Raw genomic sequence first — 6,000 nt, forward strand, 5'->3', positions numbered from 1 at the left:
CTTTAGCCTCATGCTATTCAATCAAAATATTGCTTTCCAAAATAACTTAGGTTAGTTCTTCTTTTACACCTCCTGTAGTGTTCTGTTACTCATTTTTAATACAGTTAGATACATTTGCTACAGTTTCTATTCTATTTGGGGTTCTTCCCAGGCCTGGCGCATTTTAAAACCTTTATGTAGCATATAATTCAGTATTTGTATGTAGTGTCCGTGTTCAGATTCCTTTGTGTTTCAGCCTTCTAATCACAGGGCCCAGAGGCCGGGTGTTGAGGTATACGTGGGAAGCCTATAGACCTGTCTTATCTCTCTTTCTGTGTTCTTGCCCCATGATCAGTAGTCACCAGGTTTTTAAAATGTATGGTTGGTATGCATACACATTTTTTTTTCTGAGTTCTTTATACAATAGTTCAAGTAATTAACATGGAAAATCTATTTCATGAAAACTTCTCCAGAGTTTGTTTCCCCAGAGCTAAATTCTGGTGGATGGGAATAATATACACTTTGTAGTTCAAAATGTTCAGGGAACTGAGGATCCCAAAACCTTCCTAGATACAGCTGAAGTTTTGAGCCTTTACTTTAGTCATCAGGTAGCAATGTAGTAAATATGATTCAAGAATGACTGTTCAATTCTGCTCAACAGCTATAGGAGATCTAAAATGCCAGGCTTTTGCTTAGTAGTAAGACTGCAGAATCCTTAAAGAACTCCAAACTCTCTTGTTCCATACTGTGGACAATCTTTCATCCCACATGTGAAGTTTTGACATCTGTGGCAGCCATGACTGAATGTAACCCAGGACTTCTTTTTGATATCTGTTAACTATACTTCAAATATCTGTATAACCAAATAATTCATTGATCTTAAAAGAAAAGAGTCTCAGATTTTCCTGTTCTCCTTTGTATTCCTGATACTCTTTAATTTTGGAGCAAAATTTCTAGTTTTACAGTTGAAAAGACTAAATAATTCAGCCAGTTTACAGCTTCAAAAATAAATGATATGCGGAACATAAGGCTGTCTTGCGGTAGTAGAATAATAGAATCTTCCCACTGAAATGTACAGTTTCCTCCATTGAATTGTGAAGGGCAGATGGTAGAAGAAAAAAAAAAGATAAGAGTGATGCTGTCTACCCACTTTTTTTCCCTAAGGAAAGTGTTGAAGATGTTTCAAAAATAATAGGAAACAAATATTCAATTTTATCTCCATGCAGGGATTCTTATTTTAGATGAGTAGGAAATGGCTTTCTATCAAAAATAATAGGAAAAAATAATATTCGATTTTATCTCCATGCAGGGATTCTTATTTTATATTAGTAGGAAATGGCTTTCTACCACTCTGAAAAGTCTCTTCTTGGCCAAACATCAAAGTCTGGAGCCAGAGATGTAAGCAGAAATGGGGCAGAAAGAGCTCACATGTTGAATCAATCAGCCTTGATTTGAATCAACCTTCCATCAATTACCAACTAAGTGACTTTAAAAAAGTCACTTAATCTCTCTGGCTTTCTATTTCCCCATCTGGAAAGTAACACATACCTCACAGGTTGTTATTAGGAACAAATAAAAAATTTGTGTTAAGATGGGTGGCACATAATAGGTTTTCTATAAATGTTAATTGAATCAGAAAATAGCCTTGGTTCAACATATTTTGCCTTTAAGCCAACGACAATGATAGCATTTCGTGCATATTGGTTTCATTGCCTGACTACTTAGGCAATGTTATTGAACTTATAGTGTTGTGACATTGTTACACAGGAGAAGCAAACGTTGTCTCTGATGGATGGCAGCTCACACTCTGGAGCTAACATTTCATATACACTCACAGATGAAAGGAATGACTTGCTAATGTCTATAGCAAAATTCTGGCCAAATATTTGATGTCGAATGTTATTCTCCAGGTGGGAAGGAGCACAATCTTAGCTTGACACCTCAAATAAAGCCCCTTTTTAAGAAAAAACAAATTCTCCTTAGGGAATTTTCTCAAGAATGCTGCTTTTTTCATATCCAGTGGCTTTCTTTTTTTTTAAAGCTTGCAGTTTCTGGAAAAAGCTGTACAATATCAAAAAGCATTTCATTTAATAAGGCATTTATCTGCACCTTTAAAAGTCAGATTACTTCATGGAAACTTACCATATGATTTAAACTTTCTTAGTTAAATCTCATTAGTAATGAATCCATATCATTAATACAATTTCATGTGTATTACCTTAAACTGTAATATAATAACTATGTAATTTATTATGTAGACTGAGACACTTTGGAGAGTGAAAGTGGGCTTTATTAATTATTATCCTGAGGTCATAATGTGAGCATAAGTGGGGCCACATAGGGACAGTCTTGGACAAAAAATGTTTACTAGGCCTACTACTGACACCTAAGAGGACTGCTCACAAGGTACTGTGAAAGGAAGTAGGGCTGTTTAGATTCAGCAGAAGCATATTGTGATTATTTTTCTTCCTGAATTGAGAGATTTGCATGCCACTTTCATTTCAGCATTAACTGTTATTCCAAGAAAAACTCTGTGGACTTAAATTGTCCTCAAATTTTAAGGCAGGAACAGAATTCCTGCATTGATGGCATGGACTTGGATTTATTACTTGCTAATGCATTAACAACAGTAAGTCAATTTATGACTGTTAGATTTGAGCTTCATTGTATGGTACCTGTTTCACCAAAAAGGGCACATTGCTTTTAGCAAGATATGTAGCTAAAAGGGATGTCTGGGCTTTTAAATGAAGTGTGAAGGGAAACAAAGGTGCCTATTTATATATTATATTCTGTAGGTATTTCTGCTTAAGTATTATTTATGGTATATACAGTATATATTTTAATCTATTGAATTTATGTTAGGTGCAGTAGAAGTTGTTTTAATACACTGCAATATTTTCTGTCAGGCAATTTGCTTAATAACATAATAACATAAATTACAATCTTCAGTACTTGCTATTATAAGTAATTCACAGCTACTTAAAACTTTTGATAATAGCATGTCCCCCTATTCAGGGACCAGGCAAGATATATTTATTTCATCTGTGTCTGTCTTTTCCAAGATTTCTATGTTCATTCTGACAATTCACCATCTAGCTTCTTCCAGCTAGTACATTACTAACACTCTGAAATATTTAAAGAAAAAACTAAATGGTTGAATTAAAATACAAATCTAATTAGTAAGTTTGAGTTGTTTTTGGATTAAAACCAGATTCTATGTAATATTTAACACATTTATTCCCAATTACATTTGTAAACACATTTTCTCTTTATATAATTAATTCATTTTATAATCCAAATAATATTTTTAAACTATTTACTATGGAGCACTATTCCCATTTTTGGGATGTCAATGTAAGATGTGCCTCGTCTCAAAGAGTTGACTCTAATACTTTCATTATTTAGAACAAGGCAACAGAGTAAGAATTATCACTATATATTTGCATTATATGTGCTCAGGGTTCAGAAAAAAATGTGTAAAATATGCAAATTCTAAAATTATTTTGAAGTCTAGCTACTTAAAAGGTCAAATAAGTGTTTTCTTCTCGAGAGCTAACGGAGATGGAGAAAAATCCACCAAACAAAGAGGTGCAATTTGGCCCTGCATTCATTAGCTTCTCCACACACTGTCACCTACCCAGACAAGAGGAGATACTTACCCAATGTTCCAGGGGCTACCTGAATGAGTACATTTCCCAAAGAGGCAACCCTGTTTTCTGCTAGTATTTAATTATTTCTTTTTCTCCCCTCTATTAAACAAAGGTCTTGGTGAATATTCTTTGCAAAATCCACTTATTTCTCTCTTTCATGAATGTTAGATTGTACAAAATTTTACTGCAGAGTAAAATATCTTTAATGCAAATACTCTAATGTAACACATTTTGTATGAAGTATTGTGAATTTAGGTATTTCATTTACAAAGAGCCACTGACAAAAAACACTTAGCAATTGATACTCTCTCTGTGAAGACCAAAAAAGGCATATAGAAATTCATCAAATTAACAAATATTTGGGTAATTATGACTTATCCAAGATTGATTTCAAATAGTATACATTGTTTTCTGCAATTCAATTTTGAAATTTATAGCTAAATTCAATGAGACCAAGTAGGGCATTTGAAATCATCATAAACCAGGTGAGAAAAGAACAAATTGTCATTTCCAGAATCTTGAAGAATCAAGTATAAAGAGACTAAAAATTAAACATATGAATAATTCAAATAGCCACAAATAAAGAATATAGAAATATATGCTGTGTGAGATTGCATTGACTGTTGTAAACTGAAATAAGTACAAAAATACTTACATGAAGCCAGCATGTGCTCAGGTGAATACCTTATGGATTATAATTTGGGTTTCTTCTGCTTTTCCAAAAAAAAAAAAAAGCAGGTCATAAATGAATCTTTCTCTCCTAGGGGCAAAGTCCAGCATCTATGTCTCCTTCTTGATTATTCATATCCACCAGCATACAGTAGAAAAATATGAGTTTACTTGTTAGATTGATAGTTTGAGAGTGACTACCAAGTTACAATTGTTTACTAGACAGGGAGCATTCTTTAAGGAAGCAACACTTTCCCCAGGGAAGCCAGATCCTTCCCAAAGCTGTTCATTGTTGGACTACCCTGTTACAAAAGAATCACATATTTCTTCTGTCTGTGTTATTAACAAATTGATAAATGAACTCAAAAGTCAGAGAGTGATAAAACAGAAATTTCATTAAAACTGGATTAGAGCATTTCCTTTGACCCAAGAATAAAAATGTGCCTCTCATTCTTCCTCCTCTCACTCCTCACTTTTCACCCACTGAAGGGCAAAGTCATTGGGCAACCAGTGACACAAGCATTTCACATCTTAATCTGCCTATTGCAAGCCAATAGTTTTCGTTCTTTTGCTATCACACCAATTAGATAAATTAGATAACCAATTAGGTAAATCATGCTGTTAGAGAAAAGTAGCTGTTTCTATCTCACCCTTCACAGAAGAGCGAAGTCACTGGTGAATGGATGGGGAAGAATGTGAGAAGAAAAGATGGTCAAATTCATAGACATTGAAAAGAACACAGATCCCCTAAAATATGTATAATACTCATAAGAATCAAAAACTTCTTCAATTGCATTTGTCTATGTTGTACTCATCTCCACCTTCTTTGAAATTTATATATATGTGTGTGTGTGTATAAGTGTATATACCTTCTCTGAACTTTATATAAGTTCTCCCTCCTTGATAATAGATTATAAATCTCAAAAGAAAGACAGTGTAGTGTGACAAAAGCATGTGGGCTTTAGATCCTGAGATAATTGGGTGCACATACCAGTTCTGCAACTTACCAGGTATGTAAGTCCTCGGCTAAGTTACATTTGAGGCTCTGTCTTTTCATCTATAAAATGGGCCTAACTCTGAGGATTATTATAAAGCATACAAATAATGATGCACACAAAACATGTATTGAATAGCCCTTTAGACACATTGATGTTCATGTTTTTCCCACAGAAGAAGGCATTTGTTATCTATTTTGAACTCTGCACAAATCATGATCTTCTGCACATTGTTAAGAATGTCAAATGACTTAATGAATATTAAGTTCCTACTTCCCTGCCTTGATAAGTCACTACAAATTAGACAATACTTTTGTATGTATGGTTTTGAAATATTTATACAGTTTGGTGTTTGGATATTCTTGTCTGGTAAATTAGAAAAAATCTACTTTTAAAATCAGGTGTATTTCTCTAAGACAATGCCAACGCTTTTGCAATTCTTTCTAAAAATAATTGAAGACTTATTAATAAATTATATTTGGTTAGTTATGTTTGCTAATGTTTAGAAATTGCATAAATCATCAAGAGAGTGATTACGCTAAATTTGAAGTGGAGGTGGTAGGAGTAGCATGGAGGAAGTGAGCTCATGACCAAGTTGAAATGTTTATGAAATGAATGTGCTCATTATTATGTTAAGAAAGTGGAAGGATAAAATGGGATGTCATTTTAACATCCCACATGAAACAAACAATTGATTTAATATATTA

The 6,000-nt window shown here is 33.6% G+C and overlaps 1 long non-coding RNA gene across 1 annotated transcript in view; it reads right to left on the reverse strand.

The window, feature by feature from the left end:
• Window positions 1–5,572, reverse strand: part of LOC134739936 (uncharacterized) — a 33,252-nt gene extending 27,680 nt beyond the window's left edge. The window contains exon 1 of the long non-coding RNA XR_010127108.1: window positions 4,285–5,572. This is a non-coding gene — a long non-coding RNA (uncharacterized LOC134739936). The remainder of the gene's footprint in view (window positions 1–4,284) is intronic.
• Window positions 5,573–6,000: the final 428 nt, after the last annotated feature.

Source organism: Pongo pygmaeus, chromosome 6, assembly GCF_028885625.2.
Source record: "Pongo pygmaeus isolate AG05252 chromosome 6, NHGRI_mPonPyg2-v2.0_pri, whole genome shotgun sequence".
Classification (NCBI taxonomy): Eukaryota; Metazoa; Chordata; class Mammalia; order Primates; family Hominidae; genus Pongo; species Pongo pygmaeus.